At 38.5% G+C, this 24870-nt stretch overlaps 1 long non-coding RNA gene across 1 annotated transcript in view; it reads left to right on the top strand.

Annotated features, from left to right (window-relative positions):
• LOC110291330 overlaps positions 1–24870 on the top strand; it is a 160573-nt gene that overhangs the window by 132462 nt on the left and 3241 nt on the right. The window contains exons 3-5 of the long non-coding RNA XR_002377550.1: positions 13102–13155; positions 21348–21706; positions 23426–23469. This is a non-coding gene — a long non-coding RNA (uncharacterized LOC110291330). The remainder of the gene's footprint in view (positions 1–13101; positions 13156–21347; positions 21707–23425; positions 23470–24870) is intronic.

Here is a 24870-nt window from a genome sequence, read left to right as displayed (position 1 = left end):
TGGCATAGATGTCCAAGAGTAGCTTGGGAAGTCTGTCTCTGGAACTCCATGTCCTTTTGGGTCCTGGCAAAGCATGTACACGTTTCAAGAAAGTATCGTATCACCTAAGTTTTGAAAGTACAAATATCAATCCTGTGGTGTTGCTACATAAAAGCTGGGCTGTTCTCTTCCTTATACTATGGCTGCTGTGGAATTTTAGTTGTGATTTATGTTTAAAGACATTAGGTTGTCATGTTTATGGATTGTCCTTACTATATAATTAAGTCCTAATAGAGCTTTTTTCATTTATACCAACATTTAATAAAACACTGGATAGTGGATAGTGAATGTTTAATGAATTCTTTATAAACAAAAATAAACAATTAGTTCTTGATTATATGTTTAAAGAATCTAGAGCAAATTTATAAGTATTGTATTCTAGTAAAACTCATTTCATGTTGTTTATTTTTACTTCTACAATATGTTAACAGATTAAATAAATCTTCAATTTCTTCTTTCAGAGACTTGGAGTTCTTGTCGTACAGATATTTCATTGCTTGGTTAGAGTTACACCAAGATATTTTATATTATTTGTGGATATTTTAAAGGGTATTGTTTCCCTAATTTCATTCTCAGCCAGTTGATCATTTGTATAAAGGAGGGCTACTGATTTCTTTGAGTTATTTTGCTGAAGCTGTTTATGAGCTGTAGTGGCATCTAAAGTATACTCTAGACAGTATGACTTTACCAGAATAGTAAATAAAATACTTGTTTTTATTTTTCAAAAAAGAAGAATCTAGAGTCAAGTCGATTAACTCAGAAAGACTTACTATTTCTCTATAATGTCTCTTCTTCATAAGAAACCACATAGATTTGTGATGTGCATAGCATCAAACTCCATCAAATGTTCAATTCATCACTGTCCTATCTCCAGGGTGAGAGTGGCATGTGGGATGAGAAGCCAAAGGCTAAGGAAGTTACCTAATCCATCTGAGATAGTAATATTAAAATCTCATATTCCTGATTTTCTTCTAATTCTTCTGAAGTGTTATCCTTTCTTAGCACTTTGATCACTGCCACGTGGATATCAGCAGTATTTATAAACATGCAATAAAAGTGGGGCTGAGAAATATTAAATGTTTAGCCAACAAAACTCTAATTTATAGCTTCTCTTGAAAAGGCAATTTAAGTTTGTTTTTACTTCTAAACCCAGGGTTCTTTCCATTGCTCAGTAGCTGTCAAGGCAATGTTGAAATAAGTCAAACATGTCTTATCTGTTCTACTGGGATCTTTGGAGACTAAGAACCTTTAAATGAGCTTCTCTGATAGGAAATATTCCACTCCAGTAATAAACATGCCTTTTCTTCCATAGGTAAACACAGAAACAACAGACTCACTCATCTTGCTGTTGCCTAGTACCGTTTATTCTAGATAAGCCTCATCCCTTGCCTTAAAGCTCTTTCATCTTATATGATCTTCAACTTTTTAGCTATTGCCTTGGTTACTCTTACATTTAGGACAATTGTGGTGGACTCCAGCACTAGACAGAAATAAACAGATCCAAGTTATATGTGTACCTCTTACTTATTCTTTCAATATTTAATGAAAAATCTTCCTGTTATAGATATATTTGATTTCCTGTAGGGGAGCTATGAAAAGGCCCCAAAATGACTTAGTCCTAATGGAATTTCACAGTATTGCTGGCAGATGTGCTGTAAAACTGTGAAATGTTGAGTCATGATCAGGACAGTTTAAGACAAGAGAAGATTTAGCAGAAAAGCACTTGACTGACAGCCAAGCAAGTTCTGTAGATGAGAATGTTGTAGTTTTGGGATATTATATATTACTTTCAGGAGACTGAATTAATTGGACTGGGTTTAGTTCAAGGAATTTGGTATTTCAATTAAAATGCATCACGAAAGAGCCATGACAGGTAGTTTGGAAACTAAAGGAAGGTGAAGGAATAGATACTACTTTCACCTTAATCTCATGAACTAAGAAGAATGATTTCATGGTTATAAGACAAAAGTATACCACATTTGTAGTGTTTTAAGCATTAAGTATGGAAAGAAGAAGGACACAAGCATTTATTTTCAAAAATCCTCATTGAATCAGGTAGAGAAGAGAAATACTATAGATTCTCACACATGGAAATAAATATAATTGATTATCATAGAAGATAGATTATACAGATAGAGTACTGGATTAAAAGAGGTTGATATATGAAAGGGATAGAAAGAAAAGTGTTAGAGACACAAGCTCTGGGGATACTGATTAGTTCATATTGTTGTTCCACCTATAGGGTTGCAGATCCCTTTAGCTCCTTGGGTACTTTCTCTAGTTCCTCCATTGGGGGCCCTATGTTCCATCCAATAGATGACTGTGAGCATCCACTTCTGTATTTGCCAGGCACTGGCATAGCCTCACACGAGACAGCTATATCAGGGTCCTTTCAGCAAAATCTTGCTGGCATGAGCAATAGTGTCTGGGTTTGGTGGCTGATTATGGGATGGAACCCCAGGTGGGATAGTCTCTGGATGGTGTATTTTTTGCAGAAGATGGCCTAGTCAGCCATCATTGGGAAGAGAGGCCCCTTGGTCTTGCAAACTTTATACGCCCCAGTACAGGGGAATGCAGGGCCAAGAAGTGGGAGTGGGTGGGTAGGGGAGCAGGGAAGGGGGAGGGTATAGGAAACTTTCAGGATAGCATTTGAAATATAAATAAAGTATCTAATAAAAAAAGAAAGAAAAGTGTTGGGTAATAATAATAATACACACACACGTATGCAAGGTATGATGTCATATACTTTAACATCAGCATTTGGAAGACAGACATATGTGGATCCCTATGAGTTTGAGGCTAGCTTGGTCTACATCGTGAGTTCCAGGTTAGCCAAGGATACACAATGAGACTCTATCTTAAAAAACAGCAAACTTAGTTGGGAAGATTAACTTCTAGTTTTGTATATAGAGTACAGCATGGGAACTATTAATAACAATAATCTAATACATTAATTCAGTAGCTAGAAGGGAGACTTTTGAATATTTCCAACTTGAAGAAATGATAAATATCTGCAGTGATAGGATATATTTTGATTACTTTGATATGACTGCTGCATCCTATTATCTGTGCTGTATTGTATTGTACCACATGCTATGAATATGTATAATGATTGTGTCAATTAAAATTTTTGAAAATATAAAATTTGAATACACTGAAAGACATCAGGGATTCTTACATACAGGGGAAAGGGCACATAAGAATATGGTGAGAAACTGTTCAAAGACAAAGATTTAGGAGAAAGATTTATTCTTTGATCTTGGGCTTCTGATCTGATGAAGTATGAGAAAAATAAATCTCGTGTTGCTTAAGCCAAAACAAGTAACCATAACACCTAGGAGTCTCCTTTGTTCTATGACCCAAGGCTAGGGCAAGATAACTCTCCTAGTTGTCATGGCTCCTGAATTCTTGGGCCATACAAACCAGAAGTAGGATGTATACATTTCTGGGGGCAAAGAGGAGAATCCAGGATGTAGTGCTTTGAGGGTTAGGAAAGGCAGTTTAGAGGAAGTGAAATTTTAGTTGAGATTTAAAGTTCAAGTAGGAATCAAGGGTGATTGGAAATGTCAGATGATTATTAAAACATGCACAGTGGCTCATAAATGAAAAGTCTACTTTTAAAAAGAGATGTGTAGTTTTCTAGAGCCCACTTGTTGAGGCAAGGAGTCATAAGAGTTATAGCTGGAGAACTATACAGAAAGCAGATCATACATGGCCTTGGGCTTTGAATGAAAGATCAGGGCCTACACAAGGAGAGATATTCACAGCTTGAAAGGTGTTTATCAGAGAATAACATGAATCCTGTTCTCTCAAAAGGCCTTTCAAGGAGCTTGTGTGGAGTAGAATGGACGGGGAAGATAGCCCAACTTGGGGTCTATAACTATATTCACTTAGGCAAAAGTGAACAGTATGAGGAACTCTACCCCATAGGATTGAGAGAAGCAGATGGGTTTGTCAGATCGTTGGGAGTCAGACTCTATAAGATTAGTGTTGAGTTGAATACAAAATGTGAGAGAGATGAGTAGGGAGTGAAGATGCCTCACAGTTCTGGCTCTTGCTGCATTGCACTTTCTTTTTGTGGGTGACTGACTCATCAAGCCAATGGATCTGAGTATTGAGTCTCTAAGTGGTTTATTTGGCTGAGTGCTCTGTAGATGGATCTGTATCTTCCCACTTATAGTCCCCACTGCTGTTCTCATCTCTGAATTCTGTATCTTATTTTCTCTCTTGAGACTTTACCTAAGTTCCAGGAAGACTCTGACTGGGGATAAGGGGTGATACAGGGGAAGACTAGGGAATTAAAGATGGTTGCATGTTTCAATTTGCCGTTTTATTTCCAAGAAAATAACCTCCTTTCCGACTTCAGTATTTGCTTTGAGCTACAGGATAAATCCCCTGTCTATTTTTGTCTGCCACTCAGTGTCAACGTGGTGATACTTGGAGAAATGAAGAATAGTTTTCTATATCACAGAGGGGCAAGGAAGACATGAACTTACTTACTCGTTATTTCCTTTCTTTCTGAGTACCTACCAGTATCTTTCCTTGGAAGGTTGGGAAGGGGAACCAAAGAAAGCATTGTTGGTTCTGTGGAGGATAAAGCATCCCTTGTCTTGTTTTTTGAGCTGAAAATCCGTCAAAGGCAAAAGAAACATCAGAGCAGAACTGTCATCTGCTAATCAAGATGTGTAGGTGAAAGGGAAGGCTAGGGAGCAAGAGAAAGATGCCTGACAGATGGTGCAGCTTCCCACAGACAGAGGACACCTGGACCACGGCACAGGGGCCAGGGGATGCATGGAGGAAATTAAACGTGCCCAGCACAGGCTTCTGGCAGGGATGGACAGAGGATGCCTTTGGAGCCATCTTTCTGGACAGCACCTTCAAACTGCTATAGTTATTTTAGGGAAAGCCTGGATATTTCTTTAACCTTTCCCACTCTGCCTTAGAAACAAGAGGATGTAGCTCAGTCTGCAGTGGAAATGACAGTGCAGCAGGAGGCATCAATTCTGTGAGTCTCTGAGACTGACTAGATCTGTTCCAAAGAGCTTTCCCACAAACTGGGGTGGAGCGTTGCAGAGTGTGATGGGGGCCCTTGTTTCCATCAGCTTTTCAAAACATTCCCAAGAAGTTTGATCTTGCTTGGCAGGAACTTCCTACCGGCTGTGCTGGTGAAATAAGGGGGACTTGCCATTTTAAGCTATTTTTCATCCTGGTGACACTTTTGGAAGAACTACATCATTAGCCAGGCTGAAAGTGGTTTTCAAACATTTCTCTGCTCAGGCATTCCAGACATGGCTAGAGAGGCTGGTGCGGAGAGGGGGGTGACCCTGGAATCATACAGGAGGGGGGATGGCCCTGCTTTGGGGCTGCATTGTTTTTAGAGCTAGCAAAGGGTAGGGCAGAGGTCTTCACTGAGTAGAGTCTTTGTGGGTGTGTCATCCCCAAAAAAGTCTGGAAGAGTAGCAGCACACTATGCTTTCTGAGTTTCATCCACGCCCTTCAAACTCACTTTTATGTCTCATCAGAAACTGATGAGCTTCGGTCTCTGTGAGAGGATCCTCTGATCACAGAGATTTCAAAACCCAAATTCTTAGTTTCTATTCTTAAAATATTGAATTTCTTTCTTCTTTTCTTTTCTTTTTCTTTTTCTTTTTTTTTTAAAGTGGATTTTCAGTCAGACATGGAGGATTACCTCTATAATGCCAGCTAAGACAGGAGGATTGTCCTGAGTGCTAAGGTAGTCTGGGAAACAGGATGCAATCCAGGCAAGTCTGTGTTACAGAATGAAATCCTATCTTGTTCCCTCTTCACAAAAGAAAAGTGTGTGGGGGGTCGTAGGGGGGGGTGGTGGAATCTTGGAGCTGGCTTTAGAGTCCCTGAATGTGATGATTTACATTGGGAAGTGGCCACCTGCATTCTTTTTTTTTTTTTTTTTTTTTTTTTTGAAAAAAACCTAAAATTTTTTTTTTTTTTTTTTTTTTTTTTTTTTTTTTTTTTTTTTTTTTTTTTTTTTTAGACAGGGATTCTCTGTATAGCCCTGGCTGTCCTGGAACACCAGGCTGGCCTCGAACTCAGAAATCCGCCTTCCTCTGCCTCCCGATTGTTGGGATTAAAGATGTGCGCCAGCACTCCCAGCAGCCACCTGCATTCTTAACAAGCCTCTGGGGGGTATAAAATCCACACAGAAGTTTGGAAAGTGTTATGTTTGAACATCTGTTCCTGAGCATTCTACTCTCCTTGGCTGTAGAATTTCTGTAGCTAGGGGACTCAGAGCCACTGTGGGCTTGTGCCACAACAGTGGTTCTGTGAATTCCAGCTGAGAAATGCAGGAAACCCAGGTCCAAAACAGAGGCCACCACAGGGCAGCTGCCAGGTCGCTGCTGGAAATTCAGAGGGAGCTGTCAGGCCCCTCAGCCAGCTGGGAGCTCCAGCTCTGATTCTGAAATGTCAGGGCTTCTCAGGATGCCTCTCTGGAGAGCTGACTGCTCCCAAAGAACGAGATAATAATTGCATTGAAAATTCAGGAGAAGCAGAAGGCTTGTAGAACACGTTGGGAATTTTAATCACTTTCTCAGAATGGCTTTGATTAACATGCCTTCCAGCCCTTTCTAGGTGTGTCCAAAGCCTTCCTAGTTTTAGCTGACAGGTAATTAGTGCTCTAGCTGAGAAGGGAATGGCAGGCTGCTCAGATCAAGTAAGACAATGCATACAAAGACACCACAGCAACTGTAAAGGCTCCAGCTGGAAAGGAGAGCTCCTGACCCCAAATGCAGTTCAGACTCCTTTCACCCGGAGCCACTCAAAGATTCATACACATCAAATCATCTAACACCGTTGCTCCGTTGCTCAAGCTGTCTTCCTCATGTCCAGAATGCACCGGAGATCTGTGGTTTTTTTTCTGCCTACAGACTCTACTCATTTCTCAAGGCTGAGTTCATGTCAGATGGCTTGGGAGCAAGGCCCTTCTCCCTGGCAGAATCAAGCACTCTGTGCTTTCCCATATTAAGGCATTTTGAAAAGAAAAAAACCTGTACAGTTTCTGGCATGTAGTAATTACACAGTAAATATTCTCTTCGTTTAGCTCAGTTTCTTTCTATGCATGTCTGAAATGAGCTTCTTATTCTTGGTATTCAACAATGACTACACAAAGCCTGGCTAATGAATGCTCAACAAATGTCTGCTGAATTAAAACAAGAACATCAGTAAGAGCAGATAACCTGGAAGATGTGAGAGAGAACTGACTTGCTGAGATGGGAGTCCTTTCCAAATACCAGATCACCCTGGGTTCATCCAAGAACTATAAGGACAAAAGGAACACATGTGATTCTAATCTATAAGTACCATGAAAATCCTACCAATATCCCCACAAGGATAGCATGCAGTCTTGTTTATCGCTGGCGGTGCTTTATGTTGCCTTAACTCAGAGTTCAAAAAGATACACCGAGGGGTTCCCTGGCCCCCCTCCCCCCAGGCCTCAGTTGTTCCTCCTGCAGTGTGGGACACAGAAAATCATGGCCATATGAGTAACTCTGTCTTTTCTCCCTTCTGACACATCTTTAGGAGACAGGTGTCATTGGGGGAGGGTGTGTGTTATGGCTCTTTAGAAACAGAGCCATTTGTTACAAGTAGTAGGAAGCATGAGTGACAGGGCTGGAGATGGAGAAGAGACTCATAGCTGCTATTTTATTATTTTTCTTCAACTTTTTCTGATGCCACATTCTATGATAACGTATTCAAACCTACAAGTAAAAGAGAATAAAACTCACTACCTTGCTAGTACATTGCAAGGAACATTCTATTCCAAGTTTTGACCAACAGCTTTATTCCTATATGATGATCAATATCATATAAAAATTTCTTAAAAATGCAGAATCTTAGATACAAATGTGGTGACAGATGCCATTACTGCCAGCATGCAGGAGAAGGAGAATGAAGCAGAAGGATGTCTGTGAGTTTGAAGCCAGCCTGGTTTACATAGTGGTTTCCAGGCCATTTAGGTTACATAGTGAGACTCTGTCTCAAAACAGACAGACAAACAGGCAGATAGAAAGCAGAAAAAAGAACCCTAAACTCCAAGGAAAACAACAACTAACTTACAGAATCTCAGGTCCTTCCCTAGACCTACTAAGTCAGAATATGGCTTTTAAAAAGATCCACAGGTTCAGGCATCGTGTAGCATCAAACAATTGTGCGTGTAAAGAAAACCAGGAAAAACAGGTGTAAATGATGTTTAAAGGATATTATATTCACCAAGATTTGGGGAAAATGAAACAAATTTTCTAATAAGAATTACTAAGGCCTGTTATGGTGAGGTGATAGGAAATATTCTGTGAGACTATATCTCATAAAACAGAGTGGATGGTACCTGTGGAAGAATGACATCTGAGGTTGTCCTCTGGTACACACACACACACACAGAGAGAGAGAGAGAGAGAGAGAGAGAGAGAGAGAGAGAGTCAAACACTATCCATAAGATTGTTTTAATTATTCTAAAGCCTTTTTAATTTCTCATGAAAGTCAGCCTATCTTTCTTTTTAAACAAACACTGACATTTTGATTGTGTTTTCAATGACCCTGTAGATTCTTTGGGAAAAATAGATATCTCAATAATGTCTGGTTTTGCAATTCATGAACATAATCTGCATTTCCATTTCTTTAACTCTTTTAATTTCCCTTGACAGTGTTTTATAGTTCTCAGCATAGGCTCCTTTTATTAGAGGTCTAGATGTCTAAATTTTTGATAAATGATATATTTTAAAAATTATTTTATTATTTTATTAATTTACATTTAGAATGTTGTCTCCTTTCTCAGTCCCTTCTCAATGAACTCTGCCCACCACATTCTGCTTCCCCTTTGCTTCTAAGAGGGTATTCCTCCACCTACCCACCCACTCCCACCTCATTCCTCTTCTCTGGGGCATCAAACCTCCTTAGGGCTAAGCATATCCCCTCTCATTAAGGCCAGATAAGGCAGTCCTCTGCTACATACATAGCAGGAGCCACATACTGGCCCATGTATGCTCTTTGGTTGGTGGCTTAGACCCTGGGAGCTCTGAGGGGTCTGGTTATTTGATATTGTTGTTCTTCCTATGGGTTGCAATCCCCTTCAGCTCCTTTAGTCCTTCCCCTAACTCTTCCATTGGGGTCCTTGCACTCAGTCCAATGGTTGACTGTGAATATCTGCATCTATGTTAGTCAGGTGCTGGCAGAGCCTCTCAGAGGACATCCAAGCCAGACTTCTGTCTGCAAGCACTTCTTGACATCAGCAATAGTGTCCATGTTTGGTGTCTACAGATAGGATGAATCCCAAAGTCTCTGGATGGACTTTACTTCAGACTCTGCTCCATTTTTAAATTTTTTTGTTCCTGCATCTCCTTTAGACATGAATAATTCTGGGTTAAAATTTTTGAGATGGATGGGTGGCCCCATCCCTCAACTGGGGGCCATGCCTACCTATTGGAGGTGGTCTCTTCAGGTTCTATCTCCCTGTGGTTGGGCATTTAGGCTAATGTCATCACCATTCGGTCCTGGGAGCCTCTTGCATGCCTGGTGTCTGGAACTTTCTAGTGGTTCTTCCTCCCTTGTTCCTCACCCTGTACTGCTACATATTTCTACTCATTCTCCTGGACTTCTGGGTTTCTCTCCTGTCTACCCCCCCATACCTGACCCTGCTCCCCTTTTCTCTCCCCTCCCCTCTCTCACCCAGGTCCCTCCCTACTTCTGCATCCCATGATTATTTTATTCCCCCTTCTAAGTGGGATTTAAGCATCCACACTTTGGCCTTCCTTTTTGTTAAGCTTCATGTGGTCTGTGAGTTGTATCATAGATATTCTGAGCTTTTGGGCCAATATCCACTTATCAGTGAGTATGTACTATGTGTGTCCTTTGGGCCTGGTTTACTTCATTCAAGATGATATTTTCTAGTTACATTCATTTGCCTACAAAAATCATGCAGTCATTGTTTTTAATAGCTGAGTAGTATTCCATTGTGTGTATATATATATACCACATTTTCTGTATCCATTCTTCCATTGAGGGACATTTGTTTTTTTTTTTTCCCAGCTTTTGGATATTATAAGTAAGGCTGTTATGAACACAGTGGAGCATGTGTCCTTCTGATATGGTGAAACATTTTTTGGATATACACCCAGGAGTGGTGGTATAGCTGGGTCTTCAGGTAGAACTATTTCCAGTTTTCTGAGGAACAACCAGATTGATTTCCAAAGTGATTGTACCAGCTTACAACCCCACCAGCAATGGTGGAGTGTTCTTTTTTTTTTTTTTTTTTTTTTTAAATCTTAGCCATTCTGATTGGTGTAAGGTAAAATCTCAGGGTTGTTTTGATTTACATTTTCCTGATGACTAAAGATGCTGAACACTTCTTTTTTTTTTTTTTTTTTTAAAGATTTATTTATTCATTATATGTAAGTACACTGTAGCTGACTTCAGACACTCCAGAAGAGGGCGCCAGATCTTGTTACGGATGGTTGTGAGCCACCATGTGGTTGCTGGGATTTGAACTCTGGACTTTCGGAAGAGCAGTCGGGTGCTCTTACCCACTGAGCCATCTCACCAGCCCACTGAACACTTCTTTAAGTGCTTCTTGGTCATTTAAGATTCCTCAGTTGAGAATTCAGTTTAGCTTTGTACCCCATTTTTAAATTGGGTTATTTAGTTTTCTGGAGTCTAACTTCTTGAGTTCTTGGTATATTTTAGATATTAACCCTCTATCATATGTATGGTTAGTGAAGTTCTGTTGACAGTGTCCTTCCCCTTATAGAAGCTTTTTTAATTTTATGAAGTCCCATTTGTCAATTGTTGATCTCAGAACCTGAGTTATTGGTGTTCTGTTCAGGAAATTTTTCCCTGTGCCAATGTGTTTGAGGCTATTTCCCACTTTCTCTTCTATTAGATTCAGTGTATCTGGTTTTATGTGGATGTCCTTGATCTACTTAGACTTGAGCTGTATACAAGGAGATAAAAATGGATCAATTTGTATTCTTCTACATGCAGATTACCAGTTAGACCAGCACCATTTGTTGAAGCTACTTTCTTTTTCCCACTATATGGTTTTGGCTTCTTTGTCAAAAATCAAGTGACTGTAGGTATATGGGTTTATTTCTGGGTCTTCAATTCTGTTCCATTGATGGACCTGTCTGTCTCTATGTCAATACCAAGGTTTGTTTATCTATCTATCTATCTATCTATCTATCTATCTATCTATCTATCTATCTATCTATCTATCTACCTATCTATTTTTATTACTATTGCTCTGTAGTAGGGCTTGAGGTTAGAGATAGTGATTCCCCCAGAAGTTCTTCTATTCTTGAGAATTGTTTTTTGCTATCCTGTGTTTTTTGTTATTCCATATGAAAGTGAGAATTGCTCTTTCTGTGTGAAGAATTGAGTTGACATTTTGATGGAGATTGTGTTGAATCTGTAGATTGCTTTTGGTAAGATGGCCATTTTTCATATGTTAATCCTACTGATCCATGAGCATGGGAGACCTTTCAATCTTCTGAGGTCTTCTATTTCTTTCTTCAGGAACATGAAGTTCTTGTCATACAGATCTTTCACTTGCTTGGTTAGAGTTATATCAAGATATTTTATATTATTTGTGACTATTATGAAGTGTATTGTTTCCCCAATTTCTTTCTCAGCCCACTTATCCTTTGTGTAAAAGAAGGCTACTGATGTTAAATATCAAAAAATCAGTTGATTTTTATGTAACGAACTTGATTTAAATGTTGAAATGACTACATTCTTGTGATAAATTCATTTAAAGTTTTGTTATCTGGGTCACTCATTGGAAGATAGCATTCCCTTTGAGGGAAGGTCTTCTTCCCCTTCTCCACCTAATTATTTCTGAAACATTTTACCCAGACACACAGAGTGATATCTCCTAGGTTGATTTGAAGTCCTATCAAGTTGTCAAGTTGCCAATTTACATTGCAGTCATCTCATCTTTGGGAAGTTAAGCTCCTGAGGGCTTTTTAAAAAGGGCAGTCAGAATCATGCTGTAACATTTTGCAAGTCACAAGGATACATATTTATTAAAAAGAAACTCTGAAAAAGTAAAAGCACATTATCTTCTTCTAGATACTACTTTCCAATATTTTGTTAATGATATTTGCACCCACATTTACAGGAAGCTGGTGGTCTGAAGTTCTATTTTCTTATAATGTAATATGTTGGTTGGTCGTTTTATAGCATTTTTATTAGTTCAATGAAAATTTCATACACTGTGTTTTGGTTATATTTACCCAGTTTCATCTCGATTTTCCTGGATCCACACATTTTCCCCTACCCTATTCAACTTTGTGTCCATGTTTAAAATTTGAACCCTTTATACTTAGTTTGTGCTACCCCCAAATTCTTGGATGTATGGCTTTTTGCTGGAGTGTGGAGGATTTACCAAGTGCTACACTGTTAGAGAAAACCAACATGCCCTCTTTCAGCAGCTATTAAGAGCAGATAGCTCCTCAGATAGGGCTGTTACTTCATGTTCACCTCCTCTCTTCATGCTCTAATTTTATCTGCTTTGATTCTGTGCATGTTATCACAAATGCTGTGACTTCATATGTGCAGCTTCCCTGCTGTATCCAAGAGGTATTGTTTCCTTTAAGTCATCCAGTGCTCTATCTCCTCCATGCCTTTCACCTGCCCCCCCTTACACAATCATCCCTGAGTCTTCTCAGAGTGGCTGTGATATAGCTGCTGTATTTAGGGCTGAGCATTTCAGTCATTTATTCTATGCACCTTGAACAGTTATAGGTCTCTATGATAGTCAGCCTCTACTACAAATAGAATAGAAACTTCTCTGATGAGGGTGGAGTGGAGAGATATGTTAGTTTGTGTACAGTAAGTTATTAGGAGTCAGCTTAATAGTATGTCCATTCAGCAGAGTAAATTAGTGGTTCTGCCCTAGGGCTGATGACCTGTTTAGCCATAGATTCTTGGATTAACAATGGTGTCAGGTAGGTGTTTCATCTTGTGGAGTAGAACTTAAAGCAAATCAGGAAGTAATTGGTTACTCTCATGATGTTTTTGTCTCTTTCCCACCAGTATGAACATCCTGCCAGGCAAGTAACGACTGGAGATCATAGGGTTCATTGCTAGGTAAGACTGATGACTGCTTTTCTTCTCTAGTAATGTATATAGCATCTTCAAGCACTATGAAAGCTAACCAGTAGTACTGAAACTTCCAGATTGCCAGCAGCTTTATTTTACTATGTTCTATGACTCAAGTATGTGGTATCTTCAGCTACCAAAGAGTAGCTTACCACCAAGTTCTGGTGGATAATCAAGAGTATTGGTTGTAATATCAGGGACTATAGGTCCTCAATGCCAACAAATCCAAAAGAAGTAACATATTTCTAGTATTAGCCTTTACACACACATACACATACACACACACACACACACACACACACACACACACACACACACACACATGATCAAAGTTCTTTAGTCAATAGTATTCAGTAGTAGGTTTGTCCTTGCTTCCTGTTATGNAAGAGTATTGGTTGTAATATCAGGGACTATAGGTCCTCAATGCCAACAAATCCAAAAGAAGTAACATATTTCTAGTATTAGCCTTTACACACACACACACACACACACACACACACACACACACACACACACACACACACACACACACACACACTCCTCTTCTCTTCCTCTTTCTTTTTCAGTAGTAGGTTTGTCCTTGCTTCCTGTTATGACTTTGGAAGATATTTCTAATCTCTATTTTTCCAAGTTTATTTCTTAATAGTATAATTTTGCCTAACTATTGGATTAATTTACCATTGAACTATTGGGGACTAGAGTTTTCTTAATGGGAAGATTTTCAAACACAGATTTGACTTATCTTACTTCTTATATAAATTTGTAGCTGTTGAAATTTTTTTATGTCTTGTGCACATTTTACTAATTTGTCCATGTAAATTGCCAAACATACTTCAATGCTTTTGTTCATTATATTGCTTTGTTTTCCCTTCCACACATGTAATATGTATAGTGATGTCTTTTCATACTTTTCTGAGATTAGAAAGTTAAAATTTCTCCTGTAATTCTCTGTAAATTTTCTCATTGTTATTGTCACCTAGCAAATTAAACTTACTGCTAAAACCCACCAATTTAATTTGTGGCTCAGAAGATTTTAGAATGGCTCAATTGAACCACTGAAGTCTTTAATTCACCTGTATTCAGCAGGCAGTGGGATTTGGTCATGTCAGTCTCTAGGCTGGACATCCAAGATGACTTCTGCACAAGGCTGGCTGTTGGTGCTGACTATGGGCCTGCCAGCTCAGCAGCCGTTTTCCTCCAGGGCAGGAATCACAAGGGAGCCAGGTGGAAGTTAATTTCCTGGTTTTGATAAAGTTTGGAAGTAAATAAGTGCCAGATCCACCAAATGTTATTAGTCTTGAACAAATCATCAAAGCCAGCAGTGATTAAGAGACACCAGGCTTTTGAATCTTAGTGAGAAAAATAGGGAAGAAAATTCTAGTCATATTGTTTAACCTTGCCAATCAGTACAGGTGGAGATGGGAATTATCAGATATTCATTAATATTTTTAAATATTCAGTATTTACATTGATTTTTATCTGATCATTCTTATATAATTGATTCCTTATGATGATTTTTTTCTGTTTACTTTGAATTTAATTTGCTCTTTGATTTCAGCTTATCAAGGTGGAGTGAATTTACTGATTTTATCGTTGGTCCTCATTCTAATAAGGATATTTTAAGTATTTGAAGCTACAGAGCTTCAAAGTATTACAAGTTTGAAGAATTTATAATTTTCAAAATTATAAAGTGTCATAAACTCTTCATATAGAGCCATAAAGAGAACAGTTTATGGTTTCCAGGAGGCATAGGAGTGAGCCTGCTGAATTGAACTGTCCAGAAGAGATCACACTTTGCATTGGACATTCTTCAAAGTCTGATTGACTGGCTAGAAATTCTGTGCTTGGAGAGAGGTTAGAAACATTTCAGGTACAGAATCTAATTATCTTTGTCTATCTTGGCCTGCTTTGAATATTCTTTTATTGCCCATCTATAGATATGACCTAACATAATTGTCATGACTTTTGAAATGCTTGAATAGATTCTAGCTTTCATAAACTCAAAAGCTAAAAATGCCAGCAGATAACATTTGAGGCCTAGTGCAGAGAATTTCCTGTTTTACTGTCACCTACCTACCTACTTTCCTACCCACCAATGTATTTGAAAACTATGTTAATCTATGACTTTGTTTGTTCTGTTACACAGAATACTTCATGAGAATCATCTCATTGGAACATAGAGCTTGTGGTAACCTAAATTTGTATTCCTGGGCCATGGCCACTAACATTCTGCTTCAGAATAAAACCACCCCTTATCTCCTTTGGGTTGAAAGCTGTCTTGTTTTCTATTGCTGCTGTTTGTTTGGTTCATTTTAAAAATATGGACAGGGATAACTATACCACTCCCTTTTATAGAATGTACAGACTGGGGACAAAGACCTAAAGCCATATTGCCTGAATTTAATTCAACCTCTGCATGTAGGAGCTGGTTGATTCTGGCCAGTTACTGAGATATTTGTGTTTTCATTTTATCAGCAAATAATAAATTAACAGATTATTGATAGGCTAAAATAAATTATGGGTAAAATGCAATTGCATAGCACAATATATCTTAAAGGTTAAATAAGTTAAAGTTTGTAAAACACCCATCTTAGAACTGAAAAAAAAATTTCTCAGTATATTGGAAATAGAAAGACAAGAGAGAAGTTCATTATGTTGTTAAAGTTATTGTATCTGTTATGAGTCAAACAGATGTGCTGGACATTGGTCTTCTCATTTAAAATCACTCTGAAGCTTTAGCATCATTTCCTTTCAGGATTTAAGGATTATAGCTATTAGTATGTTCAGTGTAACTTACAGTTATTTTAAGAGCTCCTGAAACTATAGAGTATAAAGTGCTTTCTAAATCTTGAGCATTATTTAATATACATTACATGTAAATCTCTTTAGCTTTTGCAGTATATCTCTAAACTCTCCAAACATGATGGAATCTATAGACTAATTAGCCTCTAGTTTCCGAAAAGCAGATCTGATCCTCAGCTCACATTCTAGCTTTTTAAAAAGAATAACTGGGCCAGTTTTCACTTTGAACCTCTGGGAATACTAAACCTGATCTTTCCTCTGTTCTTAGCTGACTGAAAACACAGCTTCAAGCCTGGGCAGACAATAGAGCTCAGGAGTTAGAAACAAAGACCCTGAAACCAGATATGTCTGAATTGGAGTCCTAAGACACCTTTTGCTAGTTGTGTGCTTTTTTCTTTTCTTCTTCTATTTTTTTTAGTCCATCCTTCACTGCTTCTCTCAGTCATTCAGACAGATGTTCTAGATGAGACTGAGGGTCACCATTTCTTTTGGAAGCTCTTTTTTAAACACAAATATTGTTGTCTTAAATATGACAACATATTTAGTAGTAGTAGAAGGGTCAAGTGGACTAAGAATGATATGGAATGAATCACTTATAGTTCTGAAGAGAAGCCATCTATACTTAGAGAAATAATACCCCTCCTTTCATCTATTATAGTGGATGGGCATTTCCTTCATCTTCTGAAAGGTCAGACTCCTTAGAGCTGACTCTGGATTGTGTTTTTTTGTTTTTTGTCTTTTTTGTTTGTTTGTTTGTTTGTTTGTTTTTGAGACATGGTTTCTCTGTATAGCCCTGACTGTCCTGGAACTCACTCTGTAGACCAGGCTGGCCTCAAACTCAGAAATCTTCCTGCCTCTGTCTCCCAAGTGCTGGGATTAAAGGCATCACGACCACTGCCTGGCTATGGTCATTCTTTTAGTCACCAGTTCTCCTTGGTAGGATATTGCCTTCTTAGAGGTGGAAACCATGTATTACATCTTACATTTCTTGCTTGTATCATGATGCTTGGCACATAGTTGATAATGAATGTCTATTGGATTGTACTGAAACAACACTGATGCTTTTTCAAATCATAGTTGGTCACATTAATAACAATCTAAAATCAATTCTGTCTAATTTTCTCTTGGTTTATAGAAACTACAAACAATCAAACCGATGAAGGTTTATTTATTTTAAGATACTTCAAATCAAAATCAGTTAAACCCAAAATTAAAAATGTCAGTTTAAATACTTTTACAAATATCACATCATCTCAAAATAACAACTTTATCATAGAATATTGTAAATATATTTAATACTAAAATCAGAAATAGTATCTATTGGTAGTAGATATAATTCCCATAATGAAGTTTGAAAAAATGCCATTTTAACTTCCATTTTTTTTTATTTGGATTATTAAACGACTTGGCATACATAATAGGTGATTGAGTTTTTACATTATTTGGATATTAGGAAAAGAGATATTATTTTCTATTTGAGGACATTGTTTGAGTAATTTTCAATTGGGTGTTAATAGATGAAGAGACTGACATCTGCTCATGCTTTTCAATAGTTATTTTAGGAAGATTAGTGAAGGGAGAATTAATTAAAAAGGAATAATTACACTTTAATATGCAAATTGAGGAGCAGAGGCATACTCTGTGGAATTAGGACTGAGTCCTTTATCAAATATTTATCAAGCACCTCAATCAAATATTGCTACCATCTAGGTCCTTTAAGCCTGGTTTGTAGAGTGGGCCTTTAAGTTGAGGAAACATCTTTTCAAAGAAGTTCTAATAAAGATGAACCTCAAAATGCAGGGGCTTGGTTTCCATGACTTTGATTCCCGAGGCTTTTTGGCATGATTAAAAGTTTCATTCCTTTCCATTTCTGAGTTCCAGAAACTCAAAGAAAATCAGGAGATAACACATGGCCACGCATAAAGGAGGCACTGTTACATAGCATTCCTCATGGATGGAACACCAACTTGTCTTACATTTAACATAAACATGAGAGGCTACTTAAATAACTCCTCCCTAAACAGAAAGTGTGTTCCAAGGTGACAATTGCATTTCCAGTGAGAACTGGCTGGCATCATCCCCACTAAAATAAATAAATCTAAATAAGCGGTATAGCATAAAAAGTACTTTCTGTCTCTCTGGGCATCTACATAATATGAAAAGCAAAGTTGATGCTACTCAGTGTCTTGATTGGTGCCTGGCACATGAAGTATATATTAAATGCACAGGTGCACATGCAATACCACCCTTGTCCCCAACATACTACTTTCTCAGTCACTTTGAGAAGTACATGGCCCTGCTCCTGAGAGAGAATATAAATCAGGCCCCTCGTCATTCAGCATAGGCAGCTGGCGTCACCGCCTGCACATCTGGCATGTAAAGCATGGGAATCTTCCTTTAATCAACAATTCGGAATAAAAGCACTTCTGACTCTCATCAGAAAATCCAACCAGGAACTGATTGCAAAGGAGCTCCTGCCAAATGTTCTCTGGGATAGTTGATGCTTCAGAGAAACTGACTAATGGATATGTTATCTATATATGTTCTTCTCTAAGCCTTTTCTTTGAATTTAGAGGCCATTAAAATTGTATCTGGACTATATTATTTTCTAATTTTGCATAAAATCATTTTCTAATTTGAAATGTTCTATTTCTTTATCTACGTTTTAGACAACCCATATTAAAACTATCTACTTAGCCTGGTGCTATAGATTTACAGTAAATATTTGAATACTGGAAGAATAAATATTTAAATATATTTCTGAGTTTTCTCCTCCAATAAAGGCAAACATGAAAATAGCATCTATTAAGTTTTCCTTTATATTCTTTTATTTTCTCTTGGAACACTTTCTTCCCTTCAGCCTCCATGTCTTAGCTGGATATTACCTTTTCCTGTCAAGCCATAGCACCTTCTTTCTTTCCCAGACATGATTCTAAGTGTTTGCCACCCTGGTATCAGTACAGTTAATGGCCAAACACCTACTTTTGTAATTGTTTGCACTCATCTATCCTTGCTTGCTAGACTTTGAGCCATTTCAGGACATGCCTGTTCCTTTTTCATCTTTGTAACTGCAGCATATGGCACATGGCCTTGTCTAAAGTAGGTTAATAAATGTTTGAATGTCAAGAAAAAGAATAAAGCAATTCAGTCTTGCTTATATAACCTACTGAACATTTCTCCCCTGAATTCTGTAACAGGAAAACTTACTTTCAGCACATTTTTACTGGGTTCCTGCTTTATGCCAGTTTTTTTTTAAAATATAGATCATGGGATATTATCATGGTCCATCAGGTGAGGAAGACCTACACAGCATGCCAATTAGCATATTCAAAGTAATCTAGATTCAGTACTTAAATACCAGCATAAAGAAGGTGACTAAGAGAATGGGGGAGATGGAGATGACTAATTTCATCATGGAGTTCAAAGATATTTGTAGCTTGAGGTTGATTATAAATGAGTAGAATTTTAGCAGGCAGGCATGGATATGGGAAACTTATGTCACATAGAGGGAATAGTTGTCATTCATGTATCAATTCATTCCACAAGATTTAATGGAGGACTGAGGTTTGTAGTATGCAGACACTTTTTTTCATCTTTGTATTCATGAAGACTTAGTATGATCCTGGCATATGATAACTTTTCAGTCCATTCTTACTGTGAGATAGTTTATGAATAGTGAGGTAAACAAGACAGGAAAAGATAGTTTAAACCAAAGTGGGAAGGATTCAGTTCTGCTTGTGTAGATAGTCACTGAGGGTTCTTGACTTTGGGGAGGATACTGTCACACCTGGTTCTAACCAGAACCACTATGGTTCTAACCATAGTGAAGGCTAGATTATGGGAGAAGAGTTAGGAAGCACTGTATACCCTTTCTGTGTCTCCAGGACATTTGCTTGTGTTCTTAAACCCAACAGAAGAAGTTAGAGCATCTTTGGGAGTTTCAATGGCCTTCCTGTAGAGTAAAAAATGCACATGCTCATGCACATAAAATTTAGTAACTCTTAAGTTGGACTTAAATAAGTTGGACTGCAGAAGTCATCAAGCCCCACCTAATCACTGGGGACTTCACCTTAATCCTTTATTGTCTCATTCTTAAAAAATAGGTTCAGAGCAACGAAGCTTTAAACTTTGAAGCTTTCTACATATTCTAGAAATGTTTACAACATAAAAGAGTAAGGGATAACAAAATGGCTTAGTGGGTAAAAGTTCTTGCTGGCAAAATCTGACATCATGAGTTTGACCCCTGGAATCCATAAATGAAGAAGGGAAGCAACTCCTGGAGATTGTCCTCTGGCTTCCATATGAATGTATCCATACTCACACATGTCTATCATACACATACAATAATTAAAAACACAACAATTTAAAAACTAGAGAGAAAGAACACCATAAGAACTCTAAACTTCCTTTAAAGAAAACATTGCCCAGAGAATAAAGTGTTTAAAGGGATAAAATGAATTAATACATGCTCATACAAATCCATAATATAACTAAAATTGACAAGTTTAAAATAAGCAAAGAAATTTCACTGAGAACGGAACAGATATGAATAAGAAAAGGATGCTTACAGTGGAAGATTCCAATACCAGCTAATAGAAACTATGGAAGGGGGGACATAGGGTGTAGATGAAAATTGAATTATCAAAGAAATATTTGATAAAGTTTTTCACATGTTTGTGTGTGTGTGTATAAGATGCACATTTGTGCTAGGAATGGTGGGTTATGTCTTTAATCCTAGGACTCTGGAGGCAGAGGTAGGAGACCTTTGAGTTTGAGGCTTGCCTGGTCTACAGAGCAAGTTCCAGAACAGCCAAGGCTACACAGAGAAGCCCTGTCACAAACAACAAGCAAACAATGAGCCTTTGTGCATACATGTGTATTTGCTGTTATGTTAGTGCATGTGTGCACACAGGTGCACTTGGTACACATGGGTGTCTGCTCTCAAAAGTGATGTTAGTTGTCTTCCTCAGTTAAGCCCAGAACTCCCTGATTGGGCTACTTGTATAGTTTCAGGATCCCATCTCTGCTAGAATTGCATGGGGGCCAGCATGTCCAAGAAACTTCTTATGTCATTTCTGGGGATCTGAACTTTGGTCTTCATGCTTACAATGCAACTGCTTTGCCTGTTCAGCTATCTCTCCATTCCTGATAGCCTTTTTCAAACAACACACACACACACACACACACACACACACACACACACACACACACACACACACATATATGTATATACATATGAATAACACTTGAGTATTGTGCAGTGTGCAGCTCTAGAGGGGTACAATTCTAATTCCAGGCCACTATCTCTGACTTGCAATGGTTCAATCATGTAACAGTGATACTTATTTAAATAAAAACTGTACTTTTATCTTTTCTAGGTCCACTGATAGGACAATTTCTTGAGATGCTGGGCAGCCGCCACGAGTTGAAGCTCCCATCATTCTCCATCATAGGTGATGGATGGGTACTCAGCCATGTACCATAGTACATGACACCAGTATTTTTGAATATTTTGACTTCTGTTTTCACAAACCACCATGTCTAAAAATTATTCAACTGTGCATATACATGAGATATTCACCACTTTGTTGTGAAAGTGACTGACTCTGTGTTAGATGATTTCATCCAACTACAGGCTAATTCAGATATTCTGAAGTTCATTTTCCTAAGTGCCTTAAAGGTACTCTGGCTGAAGATGTTTTCAAGCTTCGATGGATTAACTTGGATTCAACCTTGTGTGTAAGTCAGTGAGCAACTGTGCTTCATGCTTCTTCAAATTGAGGTTTGTATTAATTTCCAGGCTTATGGAGTATCTTTGCCTCTTAGGGACAAGACCAGGGCTGGAGCAGATTACTGTGAATGGAGTTTATTCTATAGATTTTTCAAAACATGCTTTCATTGTTTGCCTCTTACACGTATGTGTTTGATATGCATTAGAGATCTAAAATTAAAAGGGGAGAGGATTTGAGATGTACATTTGAGACGGAATCGTTAAGATTTGGCAACCTATAAGAGACAGATAAAAAGGAGAAAGCAGAGAATATTCTGTTAAGTAAAGAAGAAATGAAACCAAACCAAACCACTACTAGGACAATGACAAATCCCCTAAACAGAAGAAATTAGTGCCATAGAAGTAAAAAATAAAACATGACACAATTTCCAGAGCACATGGTGGACAATAGTGCCACTTGCTGGTAAATGGGGAATTATACAAGCCTTGGGTTTCAGAGTCAAAGTTCCTAATGGCTGCTTTCTCAGCAAAAGGATGAGAATCATTTTTGCTGCTGTTTTTATAAAATACAGTGACATCCTTGATGGAGTAAGATGTCATTTTCAATATTATATATTAGAAATATTCTCGTGAAATTAATGAGTATTGTCCAAAGAAAAGGTTATGCTATTGAAAATAACTTTTGTTTTCAAAATTATAAGTTATTTCCATGGTCCTGGGAAAGATAGCTTTTCTTTTAAATTTGAAGAAGGTCAGGTGACACTTTCTTGACAGAGAGATGGATCTTGGATTTTAGGATCTGTTTTTGGAGAATCCCAGGCAAATTCTCTAGCCCAGTAGGGTAGCCACATGAGACTACAATAGACAGATCAGCCTTCGTCCAGCTGCCAGACTCAAGGCTCTCCCCCTGGAGCAGATAGACAGTGGAGGCCTGAAAGTGATGTTCCTCACCTAGTCCAGGAGGACTTCCCAACAACCACAAACCACATCCTGAGTCTCAACCCAAGAAGAAACAGAGATGACGGGAAGGAGAAACAGTCTGGATGGAATATGGTCCAATTTTATTACTGTCTGACTGTCTTTTACTCTAGTTCAATGAAGGAAGCTTCCCACAGAAATCTATCTCTGATAGATCATGGACTTGTGGAGGAACCCCCTAGTGACTCCTGCCTTGTATCTTCAGTCCCAAAGGAATGCCTCAACCTTTACTACCATTTGGTTTCATGGAATTTACTAATAATGACAAGTCAGACAGCAGCTCAATAGACAATAGTCAGATGTTGTGCGACAGGAGTGGGGTTCTGAGAAGCATACCCTTACATAAATTTGTACATAAGTGACTATCACAGACACCTAGACAGTTAGCCCTTTTCATACCTAGCCCTTCAGGCATCTGCTCCATAATGGAGAGGTCTCATGCATGCTACAGATTTCTTCGGGAAAGCAATTTACTCTCACAAGCAAGTTATCTAGAGTGTCCCCAAATTCTTAGCTGTTTTCACATCAACTCACAGAATAAATCATGAGTCCAGAATTACTTAAACCTCCAGATTGCAGACGTCAGGCCCACCCTTTCTCTCAACATTGAAAGCAAACTCTGCCATTGTCATTGATGGTCTCAGTGCTGATGTAGCTCAGTGCCTGATCTTCAACTCAGGTCATCAGAAGTTATTCCACATACAATATGGGCTCTTCTTGAAACTGTTTTTGTTTCCTTGCCTCCAGTGACTTCACAGTTTCTGATATCTAGCAATTCTTCAAGATCACAGGTAAATGGGACATGCCTGACTAGAGAGAAATAACCATCATTGATTTTTGTGCTTTGTGGTCCCTAATCATTCCTAATTCTGTTTCTAGGCCAATCACTCACCATTACTGACAACATTAACAGTAGATCCTGTTCATCTAGAGGCCAGAGTGAACCAAGCACATGATTATGTCAAACATACAAGAAAGAGATGCTGAATCTGTGAAGAATGAGCACTTTTCTTTCTATTAATAGGAGTATACTCTAAGACTAAAAAAATACAGTAGAAGAAATACAACTCAATAGCAGTCATTTATTATAATTGTTAAGGATTGTATGCACTATATAATTATATGAGGCTGGTGGCACAGTAACACAAATTACACATACCAGCAACACCTTAAATAAACAGGTGACTAATGCATCACCTTACAGTGTGATGTCACTATGATTATGACATCACTAGAGGAATATTTTAGTTTAAGTATAATATGGACACCGACATGTGACCTATCATTGATTTAAATGTTGTACTGTGATGCATGATTGTATTGTATTTGCTGGCTTTCCTGCTGATATGGGAAGGTGTCCTAGGACTTGGAAGTCTAGGAATCACACAGCTCAGAGATGGGAAGATATCCAAGTGGAAGGGCATCCTGAGACACAGGAGCCCAAGAACCATATAGCTCTGAGGAAGCCTCCTCAGCAGAGGTGGTGTAGCTCCCAGGGGGCAGTATCCCCAGCTGAGCTGAGGAGCTCAGGAATCTCAGCCTTTCTCTGCTTTTCCCATTCTTCCCTTTTTTATCTTCATTGCTTCCTGTCTTCTTCTGATGAGAGAGTCACACCAGGCAGCAAATCTCATAAAAGAGATTTATTGTAGGTGCCAGGGTCTGGAGGGAAAAATCCAGAAGTGGCTCCTGGGAGGGAGCAGGCAGCTTCAGGGAACTGGACAAAGGGCAGTGCTTATATAGGGGATCTTGGGGACGGAGCTTTCTAGGGTGGAGATTTCCAGGGTGAGGATTAGTAGAATTTTAAGTCCTGAGCTTGGAGAAGCTCAGGGATTGGTGGCTTCTGCTTGGACTTTTCTGAAGGTCTGGAAATGATCATTGTGACAGTTATAAAGGCTGGAAAAGCCTTTATGACAGTTAAGGATGTCAAGGGAGGAGACTGGTTGATGGAGTTCTTCAGGTGGAGGCCTGGACACTTTCCTGCTTTGAGATTTTACAATGTTTACAAAGGCAGTTCACAGCAGGGAAATCCTTCCCTGCCTCTTGAGTGGCATTAACAGTCAACAGTAATACATGTTCTTCTCTCAACATTCCACTTAGAAATCCATTTACACACAGACACAGACACAGACACAGACACAGACAGACAGACAGACAGACAGACACACACACACACACACACACACACACACACA

This window comes from Mus caroli, chromosome 3 (assembly GCF_900094665.2).
Source record: "Mus caroli chromosome 3, CAROLI_EIJ_v1.1, whole genome shotgun sequence".
NCBI classification, from domain to species: Eukaryota; Metazoa; Chordata; class Mammalia; order Rodentia; family Muridae; genus Mus; species Mus caroli.
This window is presented reverse-complemented; position numbering and strand designations above follow the sequence as displayed.